Below are 19,108 nucleotides of genomic sequence, written 5' to 3'. Positions count from 1 at the left end.
TCCTGAGATAGGCCAGGCCAGTATAAACTCATGGACATTGTTGGCCCCAGATTGTCATATTATGGCATCCTGGGAGTCAGCGGGACTGCACCTCGGAAAAGGGACTGAGGGGAATGGATATTGGATATTGCAATGGATATCGCAGGAGAATGATTCTCCTGCAATGAAGAATTTGTGGACCAAAAAGGCAAGTTAGACGAAGTCAGGGTAAGATTGTATTTCTATAGTCTGAGATTAACGGAGGGGAGAGACCGTGTTTATTTGGTCTTCTGGTCCCCAAAAGCTCACACAGTACCTGGTATATAATAGGCCCTCAATTAATGTCTGTTAAAAGACATTATGTCCCATGTATGTATTACATGAATAAGAAACTTGAGGAATGTCGGGAGATTTCTACCAAAATTCAAGGGTGATATTTAATGTACTTCTTGGTCTAGGGCCAAGTTCTGCAGAATAAAATCCCAACACCTGACCCTCTGCTACTGATAGATGTGATTTTAAAAAGAACTTAGAGATTTTTAAAGTCTCACTGAGAAGAAAAGAAGAAAGTTTTTAAAATGAAAGATTAATTCATAGGATATGTGTATTATTTATTTGGTTCATCTCAGTGCCTGGGAAGTTGTAAGTTTTTAATAAGTATTCATTGAATTTAAATCATTTAATAGGGGCTTCCCTGGTGGTGCAGTGGTTAAGAATCCGCCTGCCAATACAGGGGACACGGGTTCGAGCCCTGGTCCGGGAAGATCCCACATGCCGCGGAGCAACTAAGTCCGTGTGCTACAACTGCTGAAGCCCATGCACCTAGAGCCCGTGCTCTGCAACAAGAGAAGCCACCGCAATGGAAGCCCGCACACCACGACGAAAAGCAGCCCCCACTCGCCGCAACTAGAGAAAGCCCGTGTGCAGCAACAAAGACCCAACGGAGCCAAAAATAAATAAATAAAATTTAAAAAGTAAAATAAATCATTTAATAGATGATTCTGTAGCACCTGGTGTGTGCCAGACCATTGTGCCAGGTGCAGACATACTCCCTTCAACAGGGAGCTCAGGGTCTAGTGAAAGAAACAGGCAAATAAACAGATAATGATTGTATGATAAGGTAAGTGTCATGACAGAGCAATAAATGGGATTTTTATGAGAGTGGTACTCTTCTTCCATGTCAGAGACCATCAAACGTGGCTGAATGCTACCTACATGTGTGTATTAGGTCCTTTTAGTGTGGGTCAAATCAGCATTAATAAATTTTTTTTTCTTCAGTCGTCATCATTTACAAATAAGCTTTATTTTCCTGTAAAAACCTGAACTACTGTCTTTCTTTGAAAATGTGGCAGCTCTGCCAATCCTGGCTCCATATTTCCACGTGGCAATGATTTGGCTGCTGAGTGATGGAGGCTCCATTTAGATGGGGCACGTGCTCCCCAAACCATACTCTACTGGCCCCTCAACATTGAGGCTGTCAGTGGGCCCTCACAGTCATACCTGCAGTGCTGTTTTCATGGCATAGAATTAAGAGGAAGTTGAAGTATTTTCTGTATCTATTCAAACTGGAATAATGGAAGGTACCTTGAGAGGGCATTATGTTTCATACAAGAAAGAAGAAAGCAAATTTCTTTGTAGATATGAAACACATTCCTAGGTGTTTAAGGTACAAATCAATTGTATCTATGCAAAGTGATGTAATTTAAGAATCCTTTATGAAATAACCACATTGAGAACCATGGGCCAGGCTGAAAATAAAATTACTGAAATTTCAACAGGTTTTACATTTCAATGAAAATAAATTAAGATGTAAATTCAGTAAGAATGAAGATACTTTGGAGGCACTGAAGTTTTTATGAGATAGCAAGTTTATCAAAAAGGATTTTCTGGGTGCAGTAGAAATCATGTGTCATGAACAGACACAAACATGTACAACCAGAAACATTGCTACTTAGTGTGCTGAATGTTTGAGAACCAGGACCAACTTCACAGGCAGGGCTCCATGCTTAGGGTTTAATGCCCTATGGTTACTGTCTTAAAATTCTTAATAATTTTATCTTTGAATTTGTGCTTTGTTCATGAAGTCTGATGGGACAATGGAGCTAGCCCCAGGTCTGCAGCCTCAACTCATGTGCAGTTCCATCTCTAGCACCTCACTGCCTGCATTCCTGGGAAGGATGCTCAGCCACCTACTTCCCCACTTCCTGGTGCCCCAGACCTTGCCTGGACCCTGCTCCTCATTGCCACCTCATGACTACTGCCACCGTCTCCCCCTAGCAGGGGTCTGGGCATTGATGTGTGGACAGTCAGGTCCTCCTCCTGTCTTGGAGCTGGGCGTGGTGGTGGCTGTCTCCACCCTGGGCTAGCAGTGCCAGGGTGTTGTTGGTGGGTGACATGGCAGGAGTGACCCTCTCATCTATCCTTAGTCTGTCATGTCCTGGACAAGAGATTGCAATGTCCCTGAGGGTTGCCCATCTGCCATGACTTGGGGTGGTAAGCTCCCGGTAAGAGAAGATACCTTCCACACCCATGGTTGGGGTGTGGTGTGCTGGTCCAGCAGCGTGTGGGAGGGGGATCTTGGCAGTTGGTGGATCACATACCAGCATGTACACATATGCCTGCTCATGATGTCACAGGGCAGGGTCTGTGAGAGTCTATTTTGATTGCCTCTTCTTCACTCTGTTGGCAAAGGTAAGAGTCATGCCCTGGGATTATGGGGATGGCTGAACACATGACACTTGACACAAGACAAATGAGATTGACAGCAGTTATTAGTCACCTGTACTCACAGCTCCAGGGAGGAAGAAGTCACGTGCCACACAGGGCCACAGAGGAGTTGCACTTGGGAAGAGAGTAAATAAGCAGAGGCTGTTTGTAGTAACAAGAGGTAGAGGTGACCCCTGATTTCCACGGGAGGATGGAATTGGCTTGTTTGAATAATTCTGTGGGCTGGCAGGGGACTTAAAGCTGCTGCTCAGGAACAAGCAGGCCCTGTGTTGGGGCCGCATGATAAGGAGGGGTGTTTGGCAAGGGGACCTTATCTGCAGGAGCAGAGTGGGGAGGGGAACTTGTCATTATGCCATTTGAGGCCCTCTTGGCTTCAGATGTCAAGACAGCATGTAATATTGAATCTTAATTTTAGGTCTTACACCATAGGGTCTGCCCTCACCTCATGAGTCTCCCTGTGCCTGAGGAAAAGCAGCATTAAATAGCAAATAAAATCATCTTGACAGGACACGTAGAGGGAGTTGTGAGGAAAGAGAGACAGAGACAGAGACAGCATGAGATTGGGGAGAAATGAAAAAGCTTCATACTTTAATACCTTTAATGTCACTGTTTTTGCTGCTTTGAGAACAAGGGGCCTTGCATTTTCATTAGGCATTGGACTCCACAAATTGTGTAGCTAGTCCTGCTGAGAATTTAGAGAAGTTGTGTGACCTAGTAAACAGGGTCCATGTTGCTTACTTCCATTACCTATTTGACCCTGCAGGTATTTGAGTTCGGGGCTGTGACACATAGGATGCACCTTGAAATGAACTGTTAAATGTGCAGTAAAGGTCCCTGATGATCCATTTGAGGTCTGTGAAACCTCAGAAGTTAGGTAATCTTCTATTTCTCCTGGGGTACAGTGTCTCTATTCCCAAAAATAATTCTGATTCTCCATTTGATCATTAACATGTAAATGTCAGTCATAAAGCACTGAAATGAGTCCTTGATTATTGCCATTTTCAGCTATTTATGCTATGGACCATCTGATCATAAACCTGTTCTCCTTTTTTTGCCAGAATTGGTAATCTGGTCTACAATTCTTAACCTGGTTGTCCCCGTGTGAGTTTAAAGTCATTATTCTGACTTCACTGATTATTGACTTTTATTATTTAAGAGCTGAAAAACAGCAAGTAATGTAACATGCTGTGAAATATTTTTCCTCTTGCTAAGAAAATATGTTGGTTGCTGGCAAGGGACTTGTATTCAAGGGAATCCTGCAGGAGCTGAGCTGGCTTTGGCTCTCTGTACCTCTGGCTCTATTTATATTGTGAGGCTTCTTGGGTTTGGTAGCACAGCAAGCTGTGTTACTTTCCATTTGCAAGTTGAAAGGGTCTCAATATTATTTGAACAGGGGAAGAAGCTTAAGTAAAATCTTAAAGACTCATTGTTATGTGGGAGAATATCAATCTGATTTATAGACTCCCCTTCCTTTTAAATGAAAATCTTTTTATTGCTTTCAATTACAGAGAACATTTCTAACCAACAGCTAAAAATAAAGAAGTAGGTACTGCCAAAGAGAAGTCCTACTGGAATAGGAATAAAAAATGTTAAGGAATAAAAAATGTTCACTTATAATTAAAGTTGTTCCTCAGAGGCAAATTAACACATATGTTCTTAACCTAATTTCTCCGTGTGTGCATGCACGCAGATTAAACTACTGTGTTTGGTTACAGTATGGATTTGCATAGGGAACCCTCTTTTAATAAGCAAAGGCAAAATCCACCCAAACTTAGGAGTACATATTCTAAAATAGTGATGTCAGATCATAGAGTGGGCCCAATCTTCCCCATTTGGGTTTTGAACCAACTGAGAAATAAGATAAAGGAATAAAGTAGGTGGAAAACAAAACATTACCCTTATTAGTGGCAAAAGCGGTTAGCATGAAATGTGGCCTAAGAATGAGAGCCAAATGTAAAGATTTAAGCATAAGACATGACTCCATAAAACTTAGGAGAACATTCTCTGACATAAATCATACCAATGTTTTCTTTGGTCAGGCTTCCAAGGCAGTAGAAATAAAAACAAAAATAAACAAATGGGACCTAATCAAATGTATAAGCTTTTGCACAGCAAAGGAAACCATAAACAAAACAAAAAGGTAACCTATGGAGTGGGAGAAAATATTTGCAAATGATGTAACTGACAATGGCTTAATTTCCAAAATATACAAACAACTCTTACAACTTAGTAACAACAACAACAAAAACCCCAAACAACCCAATCAAAAAATAGGCAGAAGACCTAAGTAGACATTTCTCCAAATAAGACATACAGATGGCCAATAAACCCATGAAAAATGCCCATCATTACTAATTATTAGAGAAATGCAGATCAAAACTACAGTGAGGTATCTCCTCACACTGATCAGAATGGCCATCATTAAAAAGTCTACAAATAACAAATGCTGGAGAGGGTGTGGAGAAAAGGGAACCCTTCTACACTGTTGGTGGGAATGTAAGTTGGTGCAGCCACTATGGAAAACAGTATGGAGTTTCCTTAAAAAACTAAAAATAGAGTTGCCATATGATCCAGCAATCTCATTCCTGGCCATATATCTGGACAAAACCATAACTTGAAAAGATACATGCACCTCTATGTCCATAGCAGGACTATTTACAATAGCCAAGACGTGGAAAGAACCTAAATGTCCACCAACAGATGAATGGATAAAGAAGATGTGGTACATATGTACAGTGGAATATTACTCAGCCATAAGAAAGAATGAAATAATGCAATTTGCAGCAACATGGATGGACCTACAGATTATCATACTAAATGAAGTAAGTCAGACAGAGAAAGACAAATACCATATGATATCATTTATATGTGGAATCTAAAATATGACACAAATGAACTTATTTACAAAACAGAAACAGACTCATGGACATAGAGAACGGATTTGTGGTTGCCAAGGGGGGTGGGGGAGGGATGGATTGGGAGTTTGGGATTAGCAGATACAAGCTATTATGTATAGAATGGATAAACAGCAAGGTCATACTGTATAGCACAGGGAACTATATTCAATATCCTGTTAGAAAACCATAATGGAAGAGAATATGGAAAAGAAATAAAAAAAAGAATGAGAGCCAAATTGACTTCTCAATAGTAAACCTCCAGAGTTAGCTGACATCTTATTTCTGGCACAGTAGCTGGATGGGTCAGGCCTCTACACTTTGGGAACTAGGTGCTGAAGTTATTAAGGAGAGTGAAAGTCTTGGAAAGTGATAACACAGTTCTGTTGAGAGATGTAGAGAGTGGAAAGGAAGTAGTAGATAGAACACAAGACACAGGCAGGTGGACTAAGGTTAGAATTTTAGCTCTATCACTTATTGCGGAGTCAGCTTGAGCTTAATCTCTCTGGCTATTTGTGTTCTTATTTTAAAAAGTAAGATCCTCTTTGCATGATTATTTTGAGGCTTGGCTTAGAGTATACACATGTTTAGTGAGCGCCAGGGCTCAAGAAGGCATTCGAGAAGTAGTAGTGATTGTTACAGAGTTGGAAGGTGTGATAAAATAGATATTTTATTCAAAATTTAAATGACAGAAGTCTACTAGAGAAAAGTGGCTTGAAGGATAAATTGGAAGAAGAATTGAATTCATGTCTTTTTACCTCTGTGTTTGAACAACTTCACAGGTGTCATCACCAAGAAGAGGGTCTCTCTATCAACTATTAGGAATGTCTCTGTGCAGAGCTAGGAGGATGAGAGGTAGGTAGAAGAATTTCAGATTTTTCTTTAGGGAGGAGTCATTATTAACATGAAGTTGATCATTGTCAGACAGGCAAGGACCAATAAGATTAATATGACTGGATAATATACATATGGTTCACTGTCCTGGTTTAGTGAGCTATGTGCTTTGATTAAACAGAATGGGTAAAAATGCCATAGTGCATAGTGATTTGAAGTAATGTGTTTTTATCTTCCATGTAGAGTAGATTTCTAAACCAAAACCTTTTGTTTAACTGATTCTAGGATAATGATTTAGTGACATTATACTTTGGAACTCAGTTTCTATCTGCTACTTATAAGAGAGATCTCTGTTTAAAATCATATAAATCTGATAGTCCTAAGTTTTGTGGTATATTCCAATTTTATGTCTGGGTGTATTTGAGCAGGAAACTTTCAAAGTAATTGTTGGGTTTGTGGTGTTCTCAGTAAAGGTACTGATTTACGACAACTGCATAGAATAGATTAAGAACAACCTAAGAAATATTGAAAGAATTTTTCAGTGGAAGGGAGGCACACATATATTTATAAGTAAAACCTTAGAGGAATTAACAGTTTTAAAAAATCCTTAAACTTTTGAAAATACAAACCAGAACATTTAGAGACATTGATTTCTCCAGTTCCCCTTTCTCTCCCCAAATGGATTTAACTTTCTCCTATTCATCAGAAATGCCAATATTCTGTGCAGAACATGGGACAAATAGTTTATATTATCCCCAGAAGGATACAGTTATTTCTGATTATCCAGAAATAAAAGTAGAAATAGTGTTTTAAAGACATTTCCCAGGGTAACCTCAGACTGAGGTTTTGGAATTGTGCCATGATGGCTGAGTGAGAGATGATTGGTATTGAAAAACATAGAAATTCAGTTTCTGAAAAATCTCAGTGAAGTGTAATGATCCCCTTCACCTCGAAATTATGTTGGGAGACTCTTAGACAGTCTTGCCTCAGGAGGCCAAGACCTTGATCATTGGCTTTGTGTCAGTTCCTCCTTTATCAGTTAATGTATGGACCTAGTAAAACTATCACTAACTAAGACAGCATGGTAGAACAGGCTTGAGTCATTCTACTGAGTAAAGTCTATCCCCATAATGTTGTTTATGACTTGGAAAGGGAATAAAAGTATAAGAAATTCCCTTTACATCTTGTATTATGTGAGGAGAATACATATGCATGCTAACCTTATTTTAAAATATTTTATTATAGAAAATTTCAAATGTATATAAAGGTAAAGAGAATAACCTCCTCATTATGTATCACCAAAAGATAAAGACTTTAAAATACATAATCATATACCATTATCATGCTAACAAAATTAAGAGCAATACCTTAGTGTCATTCATTATCTGTCATTCACATTTTTCCTTGTACCTTTTATGTATTATGTTGTGTTTTTTATAAGGAGGTAAATAATGTCACACAGTACAATTGTTACTATGACTGTTAAGTATCTTTTAATCTATAGAGCACTCCATCATTTTAAATTATTTTCAGCTTTATTGAGGTGTGACTAATTGTGAATTATATTATAACATACAATAAACTGCACACATATTTGGACATATGTATACAGCTACAAAACCATCACCACAATCAAGATAATGAGCACATCCATCAGTCCCTAAAGCTTCCTGTGCCCTTTGGTAATCCCCCTCCCCTGTATACCCTCCTACCTCAAGACAACCACTGATCTGCTCTCTGTCCCTATAGATGAATTTTCATCTCTATAATTTTATACAAAAGAAATCATTCACTGTGTAGTCTTGTTTTCTTTTGTTGAGGCAAAATTCACAGAACATAAAATGCACCATTTTAAAGTAGACAATTCAGTGGCATTTAGTACATTTACAGTATTGTGTAACCATCACCTTTATCTAGTTCCAATACATTTTGGTTGCCCCCAAAAGAAACCTCGTACTCATTAAGCAGTCACTTTTCTTTTCTCTCCTCTACCCAGCCCCTGGCAACCACTAATCTGCTTTTTGTCTCTCTGGTTTTACCTATTCTGGGTATTTCATATAAAAGGAATCATGTACTGTGTGGCCTTTTATGTCTGGCTTCTTTCACTTAGCATAATGTTTTTCAAGTGCAACCATGTTGTAGCATGTATTAGTAAGATATTCCTATTTTATGTCTGAAAAATATTTCACTGTATGGCTATACCTCAATTTGTTTACTCATTCATCTTTTGATATACATTTGAGTTGTTTACACCCTTTGGCTCTTGTGAATTGTTCTGCTATGAACATTCATGGACAAATCATGGTTTTGTTTGACTGCGTGTTTTCAATATTTTGGGGCATATACTTAAGAGAGTGGTTGGTCATATTTTAACAGTATGTTAAACAGTTTTCCATGGTGGCTGCACCGTTTTGCACTCTCACCAGCAATGTGTGAGGATTCCAATCTATCCACATCCTCAGCAACATTTGTTATTTCCCATTAAAAAAAATTATAGCTAACCTAGTGGTGTGAATTAGTATTTCATTTCAGTCTTCATTTGCATTTCCCTAATGGCTAATTATGTTGAGCATCTCTTCAACATTTTGAAATTGTTCATCTTCAGGGAAATGTCTGTTCAAGTCCTTCACCCATTTTCTAATTGGATTGTTTGTCTTTTTGTTGTTGAGTTGTAAGTGTTCTCTGTATATTCTGGATTCTAGACCCTTATGGCTTGCAAATATTTTCTCCCATTCCGTAAGTTGTCTTTTCACTTCCTTGCTGGTGTCCTTTGATGTGCAAACGTTTTGAATTTGGATCAAGGACAATTTATTTTTTCTTTAGTTGCTTGTGTTTTTGGTGTCACATCTAAGAATCCATTTCTTAATTCAAGGTCACGAAGGACCCCTCTGTTTTCTTCTAAGAATGTTATAGTTTTATCTCTTACACTTAGGTGTTTGATCCAGTTTGAGTTTATTTTTGTATGTGGAGTGAGATAGAGGTTCAACTTCATTCTTTTGCATGTGGCTATCTAGTTGTCCTAGCACCATTTGTTAAAAAGATAGTCCTTCCCCCATTAAATGCTCTTGGCACCCTTGCTAAAAATCAATGCAGCATAGCTGCATGGGTTTATTTCTGGACTCTCAATTCTATGCCAGTAAACTATTTGTCTTTACGCCAGCACCACAATGGTTTGATTACTGTGTCTTTGTAGTAAATTTGAAGTCAGGAAATATAAACCCTCAACCTTTTTTTTTTTTTAATTTTTCAAGACTGTTTTGGCTATTTGGGGATCCCTTGAAATTCCAAATGAATTTTAGTGTCATTTTTTTCATTTCTGCAAATACAATTTGCTGGAATTTTAATAGAGATCACTGTGAAACTGTGTACTCTTTTTGTCTTGTTTCTTTCACTCAGTATAATTATATTGAGATTCATCAAAGTTTTATGTATGAACAGTTCTTTCTTTTTTTTTTTTTTTTTTTTTGCGGTACGCGGGCCTCTCACTGTTGTGGCCTCTCCCGTTGCGGAGCACAGGCTCCGGATGCGCAGGCTCAGCGGCCATGGCTCACGGGCCCAGCCGCTCCGCGGCATATGGGATCCTCCCAGACCGGGGCACGAACCCGTATCCCCTGCATCGGCAGGCGGACTCTCAACCACTGCGCCACCAGGGAGGCCCAGTTCTTTCTTATTGATGAATAGTATTCCTTTATATGGATATACCACAATTTGTTTATCCATTCATCTGTTCATGAACATTCAGTTTGCTTTTAGTCTTTGACTATTAAAAATGAAGCTGCTATGAACATTTATTTACAAGTCTGTATATAGATTTATGCTTTCATTTTTGGGGGTTAAATACCTTTGAATGGAATGGCTGGTTCTTATAGTAGGTGTATGTTTAAACTGTTTTCAAAAGTAACATTGTATATTCCCACCAGCCGTATATAGAATAAAAGTTCCAGTTGTTTCATATCCTTGCAAACACTTAGATAAATGGTAGACACACACTACCCACACTTTTTTCCCCTTTGCATCTTTTACTTTCTACTATATTTACTATATCTTGCAATTAACCCATAGTAATATGTGGAGATGCACCTCATTCCCTTTGACAGCTTTATACTACTTCAATGCTTGGATTTATTATAATTTTTCAATCTGTTCCCTATTGATGTACATTTGGGTTATTGCCAGTCTTTTGTTATTAAGTTTGTGTTTCAATTAATAGGCTTGTGCATGCATCATTTTATATTTTTGCTAGTGTATCTTTGGAATAGATTCCAGAAGTAGTACCTCAGGATCTAAGAGTAAATCTATGTATTGTTTCACTCGATGTGAATAAAATTATTCTCCATAAGTATAACAGTAGTTTTTAATTTCCGTAACAATATATGATTGGGTCTGTGTCCCCGCAGCTTTCATCCAACATAAAAATATATTTTTATATATCAGATATTCACTGATTCTACCTCAGTGAAATTTTTTTTTTTTTTTTTGCAGTACGCGGGCCTCTCACTGTTGTGGCCTCTTCCTTTGCGGAGCACAGGCTCCAGACGCGCAGGCTCAGCGGCCGTGGCTCACGGGCTCAGCCACTCCGCGGCATGTGGGATCTTCCCGGGCCGGGGCACGAACCCGTGTCCCCTGCATTGGCAGGCAGACTCTCAACCACTGCACCACCAGGGAAGCCCTCAGTGAACTTTTAATATGCCTTTCTCTTATTTTGAGTAAGGCATCAATCAGAGTTCAATCTAAAAGTCAAAAACAGTGGGAAATATTGATAATAAGCCATGATTTTATGTATTTGACCTTACACAATTGTGAGAACTGGTTAAACAATTTATATGTGGCTGTTGCTTCTGTTGTGTGATGTTGGAGCCTAAAGTCAGCAGGGCAGGGAATTAGCAGGGGAAACAAAGAGAAGCAGGAACCTGGGAGGATGAGCCAGGATCCAGAGGTTGGACTGGAAACTGAGTTCATCTGTTAGTTCTTCTAAGCCTCAGACTTTAATGGTGGTGGTGGGGAGGTGGCAGGTTAGCTGCAAGAGAAACTGTTGCCCTTTGACAAAGAGCTAAAACGCACCAGGTCTGGGAGAGTGAAAAGCCAAAAGTGGAGTTTGGACAGGAGTGGGAGTTGATGCAGGCTGGCTGTAGGTTCACTGCAAGTTAAGCCAGCAGGTAGGCATGTGTGAGTAGCAGCAGCACGTGGTATCTTGCACTGACCTGAGTATAAACCTGCTTTTCTTCCATTCTCCAAATCCCTGTACCAGGTCTCTTTTGGTGCGCATGAACCTGGAGCTATGTAGTGAAGGGAGTTCTGGGAAACAGTTCTTCCTTACCTAAGTTAGTGCAAGAAAATTCCACCGCAAGCAAGGTTGAGCATCTTTCTGTACTGTTCAGGACCTCTCACATTTTCAACTCATAGGCTGTCTCTCTTACCAGCAAACCATTTTTAAAAAGTAAATCTATTGCTTTTTCTTCTCCATCTTAGAAGCTCTTGGGATAATAATGCTTTATTTGTCTGTGAGATAAACTGCAACACCTACTTTTACAAACATCTCTCACAGGGAAACACAGAAGCCAAATCCTTAATGTCCCAAATAAAAGGAACAACCCAAACAGAATTGGATTATTGTCCATTATCTTAATTATTAGAGAAACACTAAGATTTCTCTAATGAAGAGGAATAATGACCAATTTGTGTCTGAAGACTTGATCATGGATGGATGGCAATTTGTCTCCTCCTAAGATCGGGCTCGAGTGCGGATAGATTGTGAATGCTGATTGACCCTTTAAAATACAATAGTTCAAGGATGAAGACTGGATGCCAACAGAATGCCAAGAAACTAGTGTGGGCACAGGATGAGTGTCATTTGCTATTATCTAAACTAGTAAATAATGTAATTTGCTGAAAAAACTTTCTCATCATGCCTATCTCATTTAACAATGTCTTGTAGCTAGCCTTCCGGGTGAATTGGTTTGGCTCTAATCCATTCTTTGTAATGGAGTGTAATGCCCTGTGATACAGAAACACCATAATTAATTCAACTGTTTTCTTATTGACGGACCTTGACTTCATTTCTATTCCTTTGCCACTATGTGTGTGTTTATGTGCATAAACATATCGGTGTTTTGATTTCTCTAGAATAGACAACCAGGAGTGGGATTTCTAAGTTAAAGATAAACATATTTTTCCTTTTAATAGATTTTTCTTCATGGTTGCTTTTCAAAAAAGTCTACATAATTTATATTTCAACCAGTAAAGTATGAGAGCTTGGTCCCCTCTAAGTATTTGCCATCAATATATGTTAACTTTTAAAACTAAATTTTGCCAATTTGATGAATGTCACTGTTATCTCACTGTTACTTTAATTGGCATTTTCTTGATCTTTAATGAGTTTATTCATCTTTTTATATAAACAACATTTGAATTTGCCCTTCTGTGACTTGCTATTCAATTTCCTTGAACATTTTTCTATTCAGTTGGCTTTTTTCATTTTGCTTGTCAGTTTGCAAAAGCTTTTTGCATTATATAGATATTACTTCTTTATCTGTCATTTGCATGGAAATATTTTTTCCAACTCTATCATTTGTATATTGGTATATATATTTACGACAGACAAAAGTTTTCAACTTCTCGTATAGTAAAAAAAAGTCTATATTTCTTTTACAGTTTCTTGGGTTACTTGCCTTAATTAACATGCTCCCCCCATCCTTCAATTGTACAGGCAGCCTCCTGGATTTTCTTCTAAGGTTTTTGTTATTGTATTTGCTGTTCCTGTTTTTGTATTTAATCTTTAATTCATTGGGAATTTATATTTTGTATATGGCATGAGATGGGGAGGCCAATATGTTTTCCTTCTAATGAATAACTAGCTTTTTCAATACTATTTATTAAATTAACCTTTCTATTTATTTATTTATTTATTTATTTTTTTTGCGGTACGCAGGCCTCTCACTGTTGTGGCCTCTCCCGTTGCGGAGCACAGGCTCCGGACGCGCAGGCTCAGCGGCCATGGCTCACGGGCCCAGCTGCTCTGCGGCACGTGGGATCTTCCCGGACGGGGGCACGAACCCATGTCCCCTGCATCGGCAGGCAGACTCTCAACCATTGCGCCACCAGGGAAGCCCTAACCTTTCTATTTATATTCACTTGTTATAACAAGATGAGAGAGATGCTATTGGTTTTGCATTTCATTAATGAGGAAGTTGATAGATTAACCTTTCAAGGTCATCCAGCTAATAAGTGATACAGCCACGATTATCTCCAGATCTGGTGTTTTAATAGCTCTGCTGTAAGCTCTTTCCATGCCACTACACAGCCTCTTAGTTAAAGAAATAAAAATGCAGAAAGAAAAAAAAAAGATCTGTTCTGTGCACAAGTCACTCTGGGAAAGTCTGGTTGAAACCAAAGCAAAGAGGTCTCTTCACTGTATGAATGTTCATAGTCTTTAAGGCTGACCTGTTATCACCCCTTGCTCCCCAAATTGTGTCTCATGCATCGATCTCTAGTCTTAAATTGTTCTTATGGGGAAAAGATCACAAACTAAGTATTCTGAAATATAGCTTTCGTGGCTTATGCAAATCTTCATGCAGGGAGAAGAGAAGGTGCATCCATCAGCTAGAAGTTGAATAAGTGCACACCCCAGTTCCTTGAAAATCAGCTTTACAGTTTTCTATTATACATGAATACAGGCCTCTGCCCCTAACCCCTCAGTATAAATACCTACACCACTTTTAGGAATTTCTTGTGTTACATGGGGGTGGGGTGGGGGGGTGGCGACCTGGTACTCACAAGTTTTAAAAATACCTCAAAGGGCTATTTGAGAGGAAAAACTGATAGCACAAATTTGGAAAGAAAAAAAACATACATATTTGAAAAGATGTCACATAGACATCTGAAAACAAAAGCAGTCACAGTATTTATTTAGAAGAAAAAAGAAGAGACTGACATCCAAGTTCTGTAAAGGCTGAGTAACCAAATAAATTATCATGCAAACTTTTGAGAGTGACAGGAATCAGTGTCAAGAGTTATGCCAGGATGACAGGTGAAAGCCAGAATTACGCTCTATAAAGGGGTCATGGTATTTGTTGAAGACGGTTTAACTTTCAAAATAAATGAGGTGAAGTTATGTTGATGGTGGAAGGGCTGATTTCCTAGTTACTGTGAAACCAAGCAAGTGTGTCACACTTACTAATTTTGGTATATTTTATCTTTGTATTCCCATTTGCATAGTTTTAGCATTGGACACTAAAAATGAAGCTTCTGAGTTAGGTTCTATTTATTATTGCCTTCATTTTACAGAGGCTTGGAAAGGTTAATTATCTTGCCCTAGTAACAGTTTCTAAGTGGTAGCATGAGGTTTTGAACAAGATAATCAGACTCCAGAGTCATAGGTATTAACCATTATGCAGTACTCAAGAGTTGCATTAGCACTCACTTTCTCTCTACTAACTATTATGTAATTAAAATTAGATTTTCTATTTGTATTGTAAATAAAATATATATATGCATGCTTGAATGTATCACACACATTAATATATGTCTATGTACACAAAAATTACTGAACTAATAATTATTTTAACATCTTTATTGGAGTATAATTGCTTTACAATGTTGTGTTAGTTTCTGCTGTATAACAAAGTGAATCAGCTATACGTATACATATATCCCCATATCTCCTCCCTCTTGTATCTCCCTCTCACCCTCCCTATCCCACCCCTCTCGGTTGTCACAAAACACCGAGCAGATCTCCCTGTGCTATGCAGCTGCTTCCCACTAGCTATTTTACGTTTGGTAGTGTATATATGTCCATGCCACTCTCTCACTTTGTCCCAGCTTACCCTTCCCCCTCCCCATGTCTTCATGTCCATTCTCTAAGTCTGCGTCTTTATTCCTGTCCTGCCTCTAGGTTCTTCAGAACCATTTTTTTTTTAGATTCTATATATATGTGTTAACATACAGTATTTGTTTTTCTCTTTCTGACTTACTTCACTCTGTATGACAGACTCTAGGTGCATCCACCTCACTACAAAAAACTCAATTTCATTTCTTTTTATGGTTGATTAATATTCCATTGTATATATGTGCCATGTCTTCTTTATCCATTCATCTGTTGATGGACACTTAGGTTGCTTCTATGTCCTGGCTATTGTAAATAGTGCTGCAATGAACATTGTGGTACATGTCTCTTTTTGAATTATGGTTTTCTCAGGTTATATGCTCATTAGTGGGATTGCTGGGTCATATGGTAGTTCTTTTTTTAGTTTCTTAAGGAAACTCCATACTGTTCTCGATAGTGGCTGTATCAATTTACATTCCCACCAACAGTGCAAGAGGGTTCCCTTTTCTCCACACTCTCTCCAGCATTGATTGTTTGTAGATTTTTTGATGATGGCCATTCTGATCAGTGTGAGGTGGTACCTCATTGTACTTTTGATTTGCATTTCTCTAATGATTAGTGATGTTGAGCGTCCTTTCATGTGTTTGTTGGCAATCTGTGTATCTTCTTTGGAGAAATGTCTATTTAGGTCTTCTGCCCAGTTTTGGATTGGGTTGTTTTTGTGATATTGAGCTGCAAGAACTTCTTGTATATTTTGGAGATTAATCCTTTGTCAGTTGATTCATTTGCAAATATTTTCTTCCATTCTGAGGGTTGTCTTTTCATCTTGTTTGTAGTTTCCTTTGCTAGGCAAAAACTCTTAAGTTTCATTAGGTCCCATTTGTTTATTTTTGTTTTTATTTCCATTACTCTAGGAGGTGGATCAAAAAATATCTTGCTGTGATTTATGTCAAAGAGTGTTTTTCCTGTGTTTTCCTCTAAGAGTTTTATAGTATCTGGTCTTACATTTAGGTCTCTAATCCATTTTGAGTTTATTTTTGTGTATGGTGTTAGGGAGTGTTCTAATTTCATTCTTTTACATGTAGCTGTCCAGTTTTCCCAGCACCACTTATTGAAGAGACTGTCTTTTCTCCATTGTATATCCTTGCCTCGTTTGTCATAGATTAGTTGACCATAGGTGTGTGGGTTTATCTCTGGGCTTTCTATCTTGTTCCATTGATCTATATTTCTGCTTTTGTGCCAGTACCATATTGTCTTGATTACTATAACTTTGTAGTATAATCTGAAGTCAGGGAGTCTGGTTCCTGCAGCTCCATTTTTTCCCCTCAAGACTGCTTTGGCTATTTGGGGTCTTTTATGACTCCATACAAATTTTAAGATATTTTGTTCTAGTTCTGTAAAAATGCCATTGGTAATTTGATAAGGATTGCATTGAATCTGAGATAGCTTTGGATAGTATTGTCATTTTCACAATATTGATTCTTCCAATCCAAGAACATGGTATATCTCTCCATCTGTTTGTATCATCTTTAATTTCTTTCATCAGTGTCTTATAGTTTTCTGCATACAGGTCTTTTGTCTCCTTAGGTAGGTTTATTCCTAGGTATTTTATTCTTCTTGTTGCAATGTTAAATGGGAGTGTTTCCTTAATTTCTCATTCAGATTTTTCATCATTAGTATATAGGAATGCAAGAGATTTCTGTGAATTAATTTTGTATCCTGCAACTTTACCAAATTTCTCGATTAGCTCTAGTAGTTTTCTGGTGGCATCTTTAGGATTCTCTACGTATAGTATCATGTCATCTGCAAACAGTGACAGTTTTACTTCTTCTTTTCCAGTTTGTATTCCTTTTATTTCTTTTCTTCTCTGATTGCTATGGCTAGGACTTCCAAAACTATGTTGACTAATATAGGGAGAATGGATATGCTTGTCTTGTTCCTGATCTTAGAGGAAATGCTTTCAGTTTTTCACCATTGAGAATGATGTTTGCTGTGGGTTTGTTTTATATGGCCTTTATTATGTTGAGGTAGGTTCCCTCTATGCCCATTTTCTGGAGAGTTTTTATCATAAATGGGTGTTGAATTTTGTCAAAATCTTTTTCTGCATCTATTGAGATGATCATATTGTTTTTTTCCTTCAATTTTTTAATTTGGTGTATCACATTGATTGCTTTGTGTATATTGAAGAATCCTTGCATCCCTAGGATAAATCCCACTTGGTCATGGTGTATGATCCTTTTAATGTGCTGTTGGATTCTGTTTGCTAGTAGTTTGTTGAGGATTTTTGCATCTTTATTCATCAGTGATATTGGTCTGTAATTTTCTTTTTTTTGTAGTATGTTTGTCTGGTTTTGGTATCAGGGTGATGGTGGCCTCATGGAATGAGTTTGGGAGTGTTACATCCTCTGCAATTTTTTATAAGAGTTTTAGAAGGATGGGTGTTAGCTCTTCTCTAAATGTTTGATAGAATTCACCTGTGAAGCCATTTGGTCGTAGACTTTTGTTTGTTGGAAGATTTTTAATCACAGTTTCAATTTCATTACTTGTGATTGGTCTGTTCATATTTTCTATTTCTTCCTGGTTCAACCTTGGAAGGTTATACCTTTCTATGAATTTGTCCGTTTCTTCCAGGTTGTCCATTTTATCGGCATAGAGTTGCTTGTAGTAGTCTTTTAGGATGCATTGTATTTCTGCCATGTCTGTTGTAAGTTCTTCTCCTTCTCATTTCTAATTTTATTGATTCGAGTCTTCTCCCTCTTTTTCTTGGTGAGTCTGGCTAATGGTTTATCAATTTTGTTTATCTTCTCAAAGAACAAGCTTTTAGTTGTATTGATCTTTGCTATTGCTTTCTTTTATGCTATTTCATTTATTTCTGCTCTGATCGTTATGATTTCTTTCCTCTATTAACTTCGGGTTTTGTTTGTTCTTCTTTCTCTAGTTCCTTTAGTGTAAGGTTAGATTGCTTATTTGAAATGTTTGTTGTTTCGTTAGGTAGGATAGTATTGCTATAAACTTCTCTCTTAGAACTGCTTTGGTTGCATCCCATAGGTTTTGGATCGTCGTGTTTTCATTGTTATTTGTCTCTATGTATTTTTTGATTTCCTCTTTGTTTTCTTCAGTGATCTCTTGGTTATTTAGTAACGTATTGTTTAGCCTCCATGTGTTTGTGTTTTTTACATTTTTTTCCCTGTAATTGATTTCTAATCTCATAGCGTTGTGGTCAGAAAAGATTCTTGATATGATTTCATTTTTCTTAAATTTACTGAGGCTTGATTTGTGGCCCAAGATGCGATCTATCCTGGAGAATGTTCCATGTGCACTTAAGAAGAAAGTGCAATCTGCTGTTTTTGGATGGAATATCCTATAAATATCAATTAAATCTATCTGGTCTATTGTGTCATTTAAGGCTTGTGTTTCCTTATAAATTTTCTGTTTGGATGATCTGTCCATTGGTGTAAGTGAGGTGTTAAAGTCCTCCACTATTATTGTGTTACTGTCGATTTCCTCTTTTATAGCTGTTAGCAGTTGCCTTATGTATTGAGGTGCTCCTATGTTGGGTGCATATATATTTATAATTGTTATATCTTCTTCTCAGATTGATCCCTTCATCATTATGTAGTGTCCTTCCTTGTCTCTTGTAACATTCTTTAAAGTCTATTTTATCTGATATGAGTATTGCTACTCCAGCTTTCTTTTGATTTCCATTTTCATGGAATATCTTTTTCCATCCCCTCACTTTCAGCCTGTATGTGTCCCTAGGTGTGAAGTGGGTCTCTTGCAGACAGCATATATATGGATCTTGTTTTTGTATCCATTCAGTGAGCCTTTGTCTTTTGGTTGGAGCATTTAATCC

This window comes from Hyperoodon ampullatus, assembly GCF_949752795.1.
Source record: "Hyperoodon ampullatus genome assembly, chromosome: 3".
NCBI classification, from domain to species: domain Eukaryota; kingdom Metazoa; phylum Chordata; class Mammalia; order Artiodactyla; family Ziphiidae; genus Hyperoodon; species Hyperoodon ampullatus.
Note: the sequence above shows the minus strand (reverse complement) of the source record.